Here is a 14,492-nt window from a genome sequence, read left to right as displayed (position 1 = left end):
AGCAGACGAAATGAACCAATCAGATTCTTTTTGCCATCAAATACATTGTCTCTTTATATTATAGAACTGCTTATATTTGATCTGAAAGATCAATCAAATTAAATTATAATTTCTCTCTTCCTGTCTTCATATCTGCTCCAAGTTTATTCATTCATGTATCAGGCCTCTTGCATGCTCTCTACATAAATGAGAAGGTTTGTTATATTTGTTACCTAATATGTCTTATACGGTATTAGGCTTAATCTTAATCTCGCTATTCTTGGATTTATGCTTCTTGAATGTCCTGTATTTTGCTTTGCTATGTTTTTTGTACTATGTTCTATTTCCCCTATCAATCTTATCCGTATAGATATTGATCTGACATTGTGGTTAATTGTCTGACATGCAGGGGTTGGCTGGTAAATTTTAGCCTGGGGGCAAGACTCAATTTAGCAGCCTATTAGGAACATTTGAAATAAGAAAAAACGCAGGTGGCCCAGTGACTCAGCCCAAAGTAGCCCACAATATGACCCGCCCGGGGTTGGATGGGGGCTGACCAGGCTGCAGCCTGGGGAGCTGGGTCTGGGGGGCGCAGTGCCGGGCACAGTAACATTTGTTATTATATTTTAAAAACTTTTTAATTACCCGTGATCGGCGCCTTCTTCTTTCAATCTCGAGGCCGCCCCTTAGTCTCTAGGGGGCGGTCCCGACTGTCAGCGGATCCAATTAGGAAGCAGGCAGGCAGCTAACAGTAATCCGAGGATGTTAGCTGTCCTGCCAGAGCGGGCGCGCTGTCACTGCTTAGTGTGGTCACGTGAGATTATCACATCTCACATGACCACATTAAGCAGTGACAGCGCGCCCGCACTGACAGGACAACTAACATCCTCGGATTACTGTTAGCTGTCTGTCAGAAGACAGAAGTTCCAGCGTCTGAAGAGAGGAGGAGCAGAAGACAGCCAGGTAAGTTCTGTCCAGAATATAAAGGAAGAGGATGTGATACAGGTGGCAACTGTGTTGGGGGAGGGGGGAGATTACTGGTGTGGGGAGGGGATTAATGACTCGGCAGCAATGGGTTTGAAGAACTGCCTGGGGGGGGGGGGGGAATGAGTTGCCTGCAATGGATTGATGATTTTGTGTGTGGGGGGAAGTTAATTAACTACCTGCAGTAGGTTGATTATTGAGGTGGGGGGGTGTAATGCACTGCCTGCAATGGGGTGATCAATTTGACTGGGGAGGGGGTTAATGAATTGCCTGCAGTGGGTTGAAGAATTATGGGGGGGGGGGCAATGTATTGGCTGCAACAGGTTGATGAATTTACCTGGGGGGGTTACTGAATTACCTGCAACTGTTGATGAACTAGCTAGTGGGGGGGGGGGGGGGGGGCGTTAATGGATTGGCTATGGAGGGTTAATGGATTTGTTAAAGTGAGGTGATTAATTGGCTGGGGGATGGGTGAGCAAATAAGTGGTTGGGTGGGTGATGATATGAATGGGGTGTCAAACTTTCTGGTGAGGGTTTACAAAAATGACTGAGGTAGGTGATGAAATAGCTTGTGGGGGACATGATCTCTGTATTGTGTGGCTTAGACGTGGATGCTCTCTGTAGTCTCAGCGATCACTCATTAGAATGTTAAATACTAGACAGATGGGGCTGGTAGATGTTAGTGTATGATTATAAATAATTTTTAAATATTTTATTGTCTATATGTGCCTGTACTAGGGGGTTGTTTTATTTGGTCATAATGAAGTGTTGTGTTTGTATCATTCAGGATTTGTTAACATTTTGCACTATAATAAAATTTTTGCATATTTTCAATGCAGGACTCCAAGTTTCCAGAATCCAGCCAGCTAGCAACAACGCTCCAAGTACAAGCAAGAGTATCATTTAGTCTACGCTGCAAGATCAGGTAAGAGAACGATGCAATTTGTCTAACTTTCACTGCAGAATCTTGCTGTAATGACATTTTAATATGTTTGCAGAATTAATTGTGTATTATGTATTAATATTGTACAATTGTGCGTGAGTGTGTATATACATATATATACACACACATATGCACAGTGGTGGAAGTGGGCTGGTATAGACTGTTATATGCCATACCGCCACTTCTACCGTCTTCATTGTAAAACTTTGACCACTGTTTATAAATTGGTGGTGGGTGGCAGGGGGGTGGGGGGGGGGGGCAGGCGGCAACCGGTGTATTAGCCTAGGGCGGCTGGAACCTTTAATCAGGCCCTGCTGACATGAACTGTGATACTGCAGAACCCTCCATCACTCCCTCTGTAGTCATAACTTTTTGGGGTTCATTTGAATTAGCATTTTTTTTTTTGGGGGGGGGATGCTTCATTATCATATTTACAAATGTGTCTGTCTGGTTGTTATTCATAGACATGAAGTGAGAAGTGTGTTCTAGTTAATATAAAACCCACTTGCAGCTTCAAAATATGATCTCTACATTAAGGTGCACCCCATAAGATGCAATTTTGATGGAAAACTAGGCAGTTTTAGACCTACTTTGATGCAATATCACAGCATGTAGGATCCCCTAAAGATTACTCATCACCTTCTATCGATCGGATGTCAGTGGGCTTTACATCTTGCTGATCTTTACTGCTAATTACAGAGGTAGGAAATCACTCTGGGAATGGATGGGAAACTGTATGAAACCACCACTTGAGGACATTTGTAAGAGATCAAAGCATTCTGAGTCAAGCTGGTGACAATAGTAATTCTTAGACACACTTCCAGACACAAGTTGGCCTAAATGGGTAGACAATGAGCTGTTGGTAGCTAATTAACAAGTCCATGTTACTATCACCCTGTGTCCTGGGAAATAGTCTTCCATAACTTTCACATACTCTGAGAATTAACCAAGGTCCTAATACGTCCCAGTTTTACTAAATAGCCTACGAGTTTTAAAAAAAATGATTGGCCAATAATTTTCTTATTTGTAAAGTTATTTTTACGTTTGTGGCGAAACTGTACGAGATCCAGCAGTCAGGTGATGGGCATTGTCTATGTACATGTTCATACATTCTACCAATATTCCTGATAATGATCCAAAATAATTTCAAATGGATCATTATTTGGCGTTGGGGTCATCTTGGGGTCACACACTTTGCAGTACCAGACACATTATCGAATATTGTTGAAGATATATCAGCTTGTAAGGCTAGCTGTCAGAGACGGAGGAATGTTCTGTTTACACAATGGTTTCTAAGGGACCAGAAAAGTTTGGCTGTAGGAAACATCTCAACCTGTACGTTATAAATTCAGAGCATGGGGCATATTTAAGAAAGCACGATAGTGCTTTTACCGAGTAATTAAGGTGCCTCCGTGTCCTCCGCAAATTTATTAAGGGTGCATCGCAGCAGATATCATGGATTTCTGCTGCTTTGCATTCCTCTTCGTTTTTGGGAGCAGTCACTATTCAACAGTATGGTGACTGCTCCCAGCTGCAATCTAACAAGTTCCGAAAAAAGCTGGCGTACATTATCAGAAATGAAAAAACCCAATGCTGTCAGCTCTGCTCCGAAGAGCAGAGCTGGACAGTGCATGTGTGGAGGGATCACATGATCCCTCCCTGTCACTCACCGCTCGCAGAATTGCAGACAGACCGGGATCTTTGTGGAACTGCACATGCGCAATGGAAAGAAGAAGAGGAACGAAGATGACGTGAAGAAGATCCTAGAGACCCGAAGAGTGGGGTAAGTATGATTTTTTTTTATCACAGAAACAGCAGTTTTCGGAACTGCTGTTTCTGTGTTCCATTTTTAATAAATTTGAGAAATAGATCAATCCTTATCCATGCGATAAGGATTGATAACTATTTCTCATTTCTGCCGATGAATGATAAATGTGCCCCCATGTGTCACTGCCCGCTTTACAGTCTCTTTAATGCGTTGTACTCACTGTTGCTGTCCAAGCATGGAGTCATGGTGGAAGCTGTCCAATTATGATAAGTTTTGCGCATATATTTTTTGTAAGTTGATCTTTTATATTAGACAATTTGTGTAATATATTTTATGATCTTTTAAGGCATAGGAAAATGCAAGTTAGTTGGAGTTGTGGTATAAATGCAGTTAGTGCTCACGTTATTCTGCCTGAGAGACAGAATCACAGTCCTTTTTGACCACACATTGGTGGCGAATTTGGACGAGAACCTGCAGTCGGTTTCTGACTACTGTCCACCTGTCTTTGCATTCATGTTCTCACCATTCACCAATAATCGAGATTGTGATCCAATTAATTTTAAATGGATCGTTATTGGGCATTGTGGTCATCTGGGGGAAACATACTCTGCGATACCAGACAAATTATCCAATATTGGAGGAGATATACCAGTGTTTGTGGCCAGCTTTAAAAGACAGGCAAATGTTCTGTTTACAAAAATGGTTCTAAGGGGACCTGAAAGTTTTGGTCTAGGAATCTCCTCAATATATTGGTTAGAACTTCTGAACATGTGTCTATGTCACTTGATGTTTATATTATTCTGTCAACTCCTTGTGTTCAGGTCACACATTACTCAACCATGGAGAAGTGTGTCAAGTGTGGAGAGGCGAGAGGAACACAGTTAACATGTAATTGGCCACACTCCACACTAGTCATAAGATTTTATTTTATAGAATTTCATGGAATTTATCGGAGTCTGTGGTGTTTTACTAGGCACAATTGACTGTTTTATCATCAAAATGGAAATTGACCCCGACGTGATTTGAACACGCAACCTTCTGATCTGGAGTCAGACGCGCTACCGTTGCGCCACGAGGTCACTTGTAGTACTGCATGCTTTAAAAGCTTGTGACACTTTACTGCTGTATTTCACAACTCAACTGGCTTGTTGTAAATCAGCGGAGGCGGACGCATTTCAAGATCTCTTCAACTCTGTAAATGTGCGGAAATAAGATATTTTTCAATGCTGATTTTTTTTAACTTTTTTTTTAAAACGATTTATTTTGAAAAATAGCAATGATATACAGATAAGAATCAGCAGTTAGTAAATTGCAGGAGTATAAAAAAAATAAAAAAAAAACAACATGGGTAAATCACAATGTAACAGAAAATATTTGAATCGCAAATATCAAAGACAACAACAGATTGCCATTGAACAAACAAGTAAGTAAACAATTGTTGCCCAGATTACTCAGGATTCTACAACATTTTATAATAGTATAGTGTGGGGCGGGAGGGGAGGGGCACTGGTCGTCACCGAAAAAAGAGAAATTGTTCTTCCTTTTTTCCTCTTTTTTTTTTTTTTTTTTTAAAAAAAAGTGCAGAAGACAATACTACCCAGACACTCGGGAAAGGGGAACAGTCTCAAGGGTCAGACCACCTATGAACATAGGGAGTTCACTTAACAGGAAGGAGTTGGTGCAGAAGCTAAGGGGTTATAAGTAAAGCCAAGGAGCCCAAATCTGGTTGAATCTATCATCCTTATTGTGTAGGTGGTATGTAATCTGTTCCATCTGGCCAATAAACCAAATATATATTGGAAATCTAAGATAGGCGGATTCGATGTCAACCCACGACAGTGCCGTGGGGGGTGGGGGCAAAGGAGGCTACAATCTGGCTCAAATGGGCCGCCCAATAGTAAATGTTCAAATCTGGGAAACCCCTACCACCACATCTGGTGGGTCTCTTTAAGAGAGCCAGATTAATCCTGGGAGACCCGCCATTCCAGACAAATCTAGAGAGACATTTTTGGATAGATGAGAGATCCGAAAGGGGGACTGTAACAGGAAGGGTCTGAAAGTAATAAAGAAACTTAGGAAGGAGGTTCATCTTGACAGAAATTATCCTGCCCAGCCACGAGATGACCAATGAGCGCCAGGAGAAAAGTTCTGACTTGATTTTAGCAAGAAGGCCTGGGTAGTTCTCCCAGTACAAGGAATCATAGGAGTCGGTAACAAAAATACCTAAGTATTTAATTTTCTTTTTTTGCCACCGAAAGTTAAAACGGGAGGTGAGTGCCAGTCCCTCCAGGGAGGAAATATTAAGGAGGAGGGCTTCCGATTTTGCAATATTAATCTTATAACCAAAAAGGCGCCCATATTGGTGTAAAATGTTGAAGAGTCTGGAAAGCGACTTCCCTGGCTGCTGGAGGGTCAAAAGGACATCATCCTCAAAGAGAGAGAGCTTACTCTCCAGATCCCCCATTTGCACACCCTGTATATACGGACAGGCTCAGATAGAGGCAGCAAGAGGCTCTATAACGAGGGCAAAAATGCTACATTTTTAAGACTAATTTATATTCAATTTGTGACCTATTTTCCCAGACATACAGTCTGTTGATTAACCTTCATCAACATTTATTTATATAGCGCCAGAAGATACCGTAGTGCTTTAACATTCATTCATCATCTTCTTACCAAATACTATAATGATCCAAATTATTTCAGTAGGGTCATTATTGAGCATTGTGTTCATTTTGGGGCTACAAACAGTTCACGGCCTATTGGTTGTGACTTCTGAGCACGTGTGAACGACTCTGCCCTTTGCCGTTTCTTTGACGTTTTAAACTCATTTGTGGTTCACATCCTACGGTCTGAAAGTGTGGGGAGGAGTGGAAAGAGAGGAGAGGCAAGAGAAACACTATTCACATATAACCAGCCACACTCCTCACCACACTAATCAAAGTCATAACATTTCATTACAAAGCACTAAGAGGGAGGAATTAGCAAGCAAAGAAGCGTGCAGGCCCAAAACTAATTCGGCAACAGAAGCTGACTAGCTTAGCACATATTGTTTAGATCTGTGTCATCAATTGTAGATGATAAAAAGGTAGGAATAAGCCAATTAGGTTAATGAATTGAGCACCAGAGTAGAGGTTTTTTTTATTGATCATTTCAGAATTTCTACTCTCTTTGGTCCAATGCCAGAAGTAAATATTTATATTGAAACTTAGCCACAACTGCTTTTGACCCAAGATAGATGTTTATTGCTTATAAAATGACTCTTGCAATTTTGTTTGAATTGTCCCCCCACGGCGGGATTTTGGTGCGTCAATTCTATTGACTTGATGACTATTGTGCCATGCGTTGTGTTGTGTTGTGTTGGCTCATCATGCCCGATCATAATCCCATAAGTCTTGATCGCAACAACAGGTTCATCGATGAACAAACAACCAATTTACAATATGTGTTTGCGCTGGGGAATCAAGTTGCTTTGTATCTTTGCAGTGCCTAGACAGAAAATTATATGAATAGTATTATTTTATAAATCAATTTCTTTTTCTAAATACTATGGTAGAAATATCTGATACTCATTTCTTTCCACTGAGGACATGCAAGCATTGGTGGTTCAGTGGTAGAATTCTCGCCTGCCACGCGGGAGGCCCGGGTTCGATTCCCGGCCAATGCAGCAAATGTTCTTTTCTTACGTCTTTATTTATATTAATATTTGCAAATAAGCCTGCTGATAATAATTCATGTGTATATATTTTACTTACATTTACTTTTTTACAATTTGCAATACAATTTATAGTAGAGTAGTTAAGTGCACAGTGCACATCAATGGGCTATGGAATGTTGCCACATCATCCATTCCTCAAGCTGTGTAATTTTATCCTTACAGCTGAGCATTAGGTTTTGGAAAACTTTCTTAGCTAAAATCACCAAAGCGAGTAGATAATATGAACCAGTTTTTTGCTATCAATTTCTGTTCACATATATCTTCAAACTGGCAATATTTGATGTATATGAAAAAACAATGAATACTTTTTGTGCTCTTGTGTAAGTCTAGAAAATGCAAATGACAACTAGAATCTGATTGGTTGCTATAGGCAACATCTCCACTTTTTCAAACCTGCAGTTTAGTAAATATACCACCAAGTGTGATCAGTTTTCTCCCTATACAATTGAACTTTCAATAGTTTTTAATCAAAAATAGCATGACGGCGATGATAACATATTTTTTTTCAAACCGTTAGTTTTTAATGAGTGTTCTAAAGATTTTTGGGGTAGAGAAAACAAAGAAGGATGGGAACAAACACAATCCACAATACTGCATTACTGTGTCACTAAATTTGATAGGGCGGGTGGGAGGTTATGTTTCCTTTTGTATTTCACGTCATTAGATTAAATTGCGGTATTAATTTGTCCAGGCCTAGAAATTAAAGCTGCATTGTAGAAAGTGTCAACTTCTTCATACATGAAACCATTTCAACCCATACTCTCAACATGTAGCACTTTTAGCAATTGGTCTGAATTCTCTCAGAAGACTAATTAAAGGAAGACTCAGATTAAATGCTTTCTCTGGGTCCACCCAAGGCCTTGTGCTGAGGAGGTAGGACTCAGAACCCAAACCCAAAGCCAACACATTGGCTGTCTGCCCCCATATATGTCCTCATCTCACCTTGTGTGGAGCAGGGACTACGTGCCATCTTCCCCTTTTGGGAGTTGGGCTGTGATATCATAGCCCGGTGCCCACTCCCCAGCCCATTACCAACATAGAGGTCCAGCAGACGGCAGCTTCACTGTTAAGAAGCTGTCAGTTGCTCCATGTCAGCGGGCGGCAGATAGTGAAGGGCTGCTACATTGAGAATAAAGACGCTAAATGAGTGACATTATGTCCCAATTCCAAGGGAGAGGAGCATGGTCTGACTATGTGATAGGGATGAAGCAAATCTCCACAGTCTGTTGGAGAATCCGTTTGTTATTGTGTACTGGGGGGTAGTTCTTTTTTTGGGGTTTTTGGCCCACCACGTGTCATATAGCTAAAACTCAGTGAGCACTAGAATGCCACGGAAGGCCCTAAATCTTTAATTACATGTTTAGCTAAAGGTGAGTTGGACTTTGATCTGACCTCCTGTAGCTCTGTGAATAGCTTTCTGATAAAAGATGTGCCTGGTGTTAGGAGTACATAGAGAGACAATTGTAACTAACTGATTGTTCAGCTTGCCTACGACTATCAAGTATCTGCCATTTTATTCTCTACCTCTTCATCATAATCATTTCTTTCTTTCTATTAGAATCTAAGAATCTAAATGAGCATTTAATTTCCTAATGAGTGAATGGTATACATGTTGAGTTCTGAGTTGCTTACTTTTTCTGGGAAGCCATGAAACTTATATTATTGTAACATAATCTGTCTTCAAGGTCTGCAACCTAATCTATGAGGACTGAGACAATGCCCTTTAGAACATAATGGGCTGTGATTAGGTCCTAATGAGTGGCTAACATCTCCTTCATTTTGTCCTTGGCATGATCAGTTTGGTCCCCTAATTCAGAGAACTCCACCGTTAGCTCTCGTAGGAATGATCGCAACGCCGTAGCTAGATCTGTGTTATGTTAACGAGCCATCTTCGTCTACTGGGAAATGAGGAGGAATATTGGCCACTTGTAGTCCTGAGTGAGAGGACGCATTGTGGCTTTGTCCTGAGGGAGGATTGTGTATCATATGAGAATGTGGTACATTGCTTGCAGAAACAGATGGGAGAGACTGTCTTGTCAATTCTGTTTTTCAGGCCCATATTGACTGGTGAAAGGTGAGGTTCTTCCAGTGACTAGTTTGGTTAGTATAGAAAGGTTGTATGTGATTAGAGCGGTGTTAAGACAAATGCAGAGGGCTATGGCTTTCACAGATACATTATGGCCTCATAGGGTCTGCAGACATGAAGTGTTTTTTGCATCATAGAACAGAATAATTCATATTGTCAGTGGCATTCAAGATATTTGGTCCCTTTTGGGGGCCACCCAAAAAACGGGCTGATGACTAGTCAGCTTGGATTTCTGTTTTGTGGAGAATATTAGGAGAAAATCTGTGTTTGTCTGTTAGTATCATTTTCAGAATCTCGAGTCTTTCTTTGATGAATTGGTTTTCCAAATTGTCCTATTAGCCCTGCTGTACTCACTCCCTGACTTTTGAGAATGCTAAAATGGATAGAGCATGTCCTCTCACCAACTCAAACTCAGTCTTTCAAAAACAGAGCTAATCACATTCCCACCAGCCAACATATGTTACCTACTTGACATTTCTATTGCCAACATGACAACAAGTCTTACCGCACAAGCTCGCTGCCATCATTTGTGATGTTGACTCAGAACTATCCTTTGTTCCCCACATCCAAACTATATCGAAATCCTGTTGCATACATCTAAAAAACATTTCCAGAATATGCACATATCTCGTACAAGACACTGCAAAAACTTTCATTCATGCACTCATCATCTCCCGCATTGACTATTGCAATTCCCTCCTTACTGGTCTTCCCAGAATCAGACTCTCACTCCTACAATCTATTTTGCACGCAGCAACTAAATTGATATTCCTTGTTTAACAACTGATCTTCTCTGTCAGTCTCTAAATTGGTTGTCTGATTTTTACCGAATCCAATATATAATACTTCTTCTAACATACAAGGCTATCAATAAAACTGCACCTACATATCCTTACTTGTCTCAAAATATCTCCCAACTCGATACCTCCATTCTGCACAAGTTATATGTCCCTCATCCACACTCATTACCTGCTCCCATTCCTGGTAACAGGACTTTTTTCAGCCTGCACCCACTTTGTGGAATTCCATCCCTCGCACAATAAGACTCTCCTCTAGTCTTCAAACTTTTAAGCGTTCTCTGAAATCCCACCTCTCAGGCAAGCTTATAATATTCCTCAACCACTGTCTTGACCTCCCTAGGGTACCGTTTTACCATCCTTTACACAATTCACCCAAAACAACAACCCTCTGAGCCCCTGACCAACATTATTGTGGGACAGGATCATATAACCCATTAAGGACTTTCTACCTTTGCAACTTGGCTGGACTAATATGCAATATGTAGCACTTAACCTCATATATCAAACTTCTATTGTCCTATAAATTGTAAGCATGCAAGTAGTGCCCTCTTACCTCGCTGTCTGTCTGTAATAGCTAGTATTGTTTCATTACTGTGATTGATCCCAGTTGTTTAGCACTGCAGAATATGCTGATGCTATATAAATAAAAGTTGTTGATGATGATGACGACGTGTCTCCCACACCATAAAGGTCACAGTTTAAGGGATACCACTATCCAGCAGGATTATATATAAATATAAATATAAATATAAATAAAACAGGGATACTCTGCACTTTCCAAACACACAATTAATGATGTACTAATTACTTTTCTATATTAAAAACAGGGAATGTCAGTTCCACATATTGCAATTTATGTTAAGCTGACCAACTCACGCCAAAGTCTTCCCATTCTGGTCAGTCCTAACATGATCAAATTCTATGCTTTACAGGCGCGGGCTGGGAGAGGGAAGCCCGGGGGGCACACAGACGGACACATCACAAGACACGGGAAGCGGCCGCGTCATTGATGACGCGGCCGCATTGCCTGTCATGTGATGCGGCTGCCTGTGCGCTGACGTGTCATCAGATGCGGGCGGGGGTAAAAATGTGGTATGTTGCATCCGGGGGGCGGCTGGCCGGCCTACCCCCCGGCCCTAATAGCAGTCTGAACCACCCTTGCCCCCCGGGCCAGCCCGCAGCTGATGCTTTATATCTAGGCTTAAGGCTTACCTGCACACAGGTTTTAAAGGCAAGTCCTTCCCAAGCACTAGCAGTCACATGACACAAGTTGGAATTAATTAATGTAAAGAATGGGGTGCAAGAGTCATGGGACTTACATTGTATAAACAAAAACAGACATAGATCTTCTGCACTCTCCATGTACAGACTGGGGTGCAAGAGGGGTTGCACACATATGATAGACAAAAAACAGGGATACTCTGCACTCTCCAAACACATAAATAATGCTGTATGAACTACTGTTGTATATTAAAAAGAGGGAATGTCAGTTACACATATTGCAATATATGTTAAGCTGACCAACTCAAGGAAAAGTTTTCCCATTCTGGTCAGTCCTAACATGATGAAATGCTTTTTTTTATCTAGTCTAATGGCTTACCTGGAGCTATATAAATAAATGTTGTTGATGATGATGATGATGTTGTGTCTCCTCCGCCATAAAGGTCACAGTTTAAGGGATATCACTGTCCAGCGAGTTTACACACACATACATATTGTCACTCACCGGACTGTGAGTGCTACTTCCCGTGTATTCAGGAACCGTGGCCGTCCGCCATCCTGAGGGTCTGCGCATGTGCAGCCCTTTCAAGCCTTCAGTACCTGTTGCTTTTTATTGATTGGATGATCAGGCACTCCTCCCTATTTAAACCACCTGTGATCATTACCTGGTTGCCTGATCTTGGAGTCTCATTCCCCATGAGCCTCTGAAGGTGTTCCTGTGTTTCCTCGTGTATTCAGCTCCTGCTGATTCCTGTTAATTCATTTGTGGTTTCCAGACCACTTCAACTCTCCTGTGTTCATCGTGTCTGCAACCAGCTGATTCCTATCCGCTGCCTCCGTTGCTTCTACAGAGTTCCTGCTCACTTCAACTCTCCCGTGTTCATCGTGTCTGCAACCAGCTGATTCCTATCCGCTGCCTCCGTTGCTTCTACAGAGTTCCTGCTCACTTCAACTCTCCCGTGTTCATCGTGTCTGCAGCCAGCTGATTCCTATCCACTGCCTCCGTTGCTTCTACAGAGTTCCTGCTCACTTCAACTCTCCCGTGTTCATTGTGTCTGCAGCCAGCTGATTCCTATCCGCTGCCTCCGTTGCCTCTACAGAGTTCCTGCTCACTTCAACTCTCCTGTGTTCATCGGGTCAGCGCTCCGCTGCTTCCATCTCTACTACTGGATATCAGACCGCCTCAACTCTCCCGTGTTCTTCATGTTCCAGTTCCACTTACTACTGCTTCCAGAGTATTGCCTTGTTCATGCTGGTTTACCTGCCGTGCGCTGCACCAACCTGATTACCGCTTCCACCTTCCAGTGGTCTCTCCTCCTGCCGGCCTTCAGCCGTTCAGGTATCTCTGCACGTCTCTCTGACAGCCTGCTCTCCTGAACCGCGGTATGCATACTTCTCATTGACTTTGCTTGTGTATTGCATATCCATCTGGACTGAGTTGTGTTCTCCTCCGGAGTCTCCTATCCACTGAGGCTATTGCTACCATTGACTTTGTTTCCTATTGCCTGGATAGTTATTGTGACTTTGTATACTTAGCAGTGCTGTTCAGTTATCATTGTATTGTGGATATCATCGTGGGATCAAGTTCTGTGTGCCCCGTGTATACTCTGCATTACATTCATCTCCTCGTGCCCCTCCTCACATATATATTGCAGTGGTACAACTTGCTGATGCAGACCACTGACTCCTGTTCCCTGTGACACCAGTTCCTAGTATCCTCTCACATAAGCAGTGGTACAACTTGCTATACGCAGCCCACTGACTTCCCTGTTACCTACCTTCACCTGGCATCCATTCCTTCACCCAGACAGCGGTACAACTTGCTATACGCAGACCTCTGACTCTCACTACCTCCTCGCTACTCCTGGACATTCCTCCTCACTATAGCAGTGGTACAACTTGCTATACGCAGACCACTGACTTTCCTCACGTTTCCTTGTCCAGCTAGTTCCTCGTGTACAGTCATCTACTCATTACCAGTGCTGCTAGTCATAGACTTTCCTCGAGCATTCTCTCACCATCTGCTGTTTCTCCTGTTCCGTTGTCACCCTGCTACCAGAGTACCATATTACCAACTATACTACTCTGGTAAGTCCATCATCTGGTGATATCCTGGGTAAAGACTCCTAGTGCCCGTGACACATATACAGTTAGCACTACAAAAATCACTGTTCTTGTATTAGGAATTATTAACGAGCGGAAAACATACCAAGGAAGGACTCAACTGTCCATGTGATAGAAAGCCTTAAATATGATAGACCAACCACTTTTTTGATTGAAAAAGTAGCTTTATTTGTATAAAGTACAAAAAACACAGGCGATACATTACATTCAAGTGTACACAGTACACCGTAAAACATAATCATGCATACATTTTAGCACAATACAAGGTATAAAGTACAAGATATAACATCCTACACTATACATCAAGTACTGCACTAACCATTCAAACTTTAAACAATATCACATTACAATAAAACAACAGTGGATGTGAGGGGGAGGTAGGTGAGAGGGGTAGGGTGGGGGAGTCATGAGCAAAAAGTTTTATTGAGGACGGACCCAAAGGGAAGGGTTCATAAATAGACATGACATTCAATAATACTTTAAACTGTGATGGGGGAATGGGTTGGAGGGGGTAAGGGAGGGGAAGCACAACCCATAGATTTTAGTGAAAAAAACACACAGTGGGGAGAAGGAGAAGAGGGAGACAACAATCAATCGTCGTCTTCTTCTTCCTCAGGACTGTCAAGGGTGTTATAGTCTCTTAGCAGGCTGTGGATCAGCCTGCGACAGTCCTGGATGGTCATCTTCTCCCGCTTCAAGATGAGGCGATTCCTGGCAAGCCACATAGCGTCCTTAAAACAGTTCATAAGGCGCCAGGTCTCCTGGATTGCCCCAACGGTGTGAGTCCCAGGAAATAATCCATAAAATACTGAATGGTATGAAAGGCAAGTCCTGGGCACACTGTCCTTAAGTTCATGTTCCAGGGCATC

The 14,492-nt window shown here is 42.1% G+C and overlaps 2 non-coding genes across 2 annotated transcripts; one reads left to right on the top strand and one right to left on the bottom strand.

The window, feature by feature from the left end:
• Positions 1-4,681: 4,681 nt before the first annotated feature.
• TRNAW-CCA (transfer RNA tryptophan (anticodon CCA)) lies at positions 4,682-4,753 on the bottom strand. The gene has a single exon. It is a non-coding gene; the product is annotated as a tRNA-Trp (tRNA).
• Positions 4,754-7,270: 2,517 nt separating this feature from the next.
• TRNAG-GCC (transfer RNA glycine (anticodon GCC)) lies at positions 7,271-7,341 on the top strand. The gene has a single exon. It is a non-coding gene; the product is annotated as a tRNA-Gly (tRNA).
• The last annotated feature ends 7,151 nt before the right edge of the window (positions 7,342-14,492 follow it).

Source organism: Mixophyes fleayi, chromosome 4 (assembly GCF_038048845.1).
Source record: "Mixophyes fleayi isolate aMixFle1 chromosome 4, aMixFle1.hap1, whole genome shotgun sequence".
In the NCBI taxonomy this organism is placed as follows: Eukaryota; Metazoa; Chordata; class Amphibia; order Anura; family Limnodynastidae; genus Mixophyes; species Mixophyes fleayi.
Note: the sequence above shows the minus strand (reverse complement) of the source record. Positions and strands in the feature narration are given on the sequence as shown.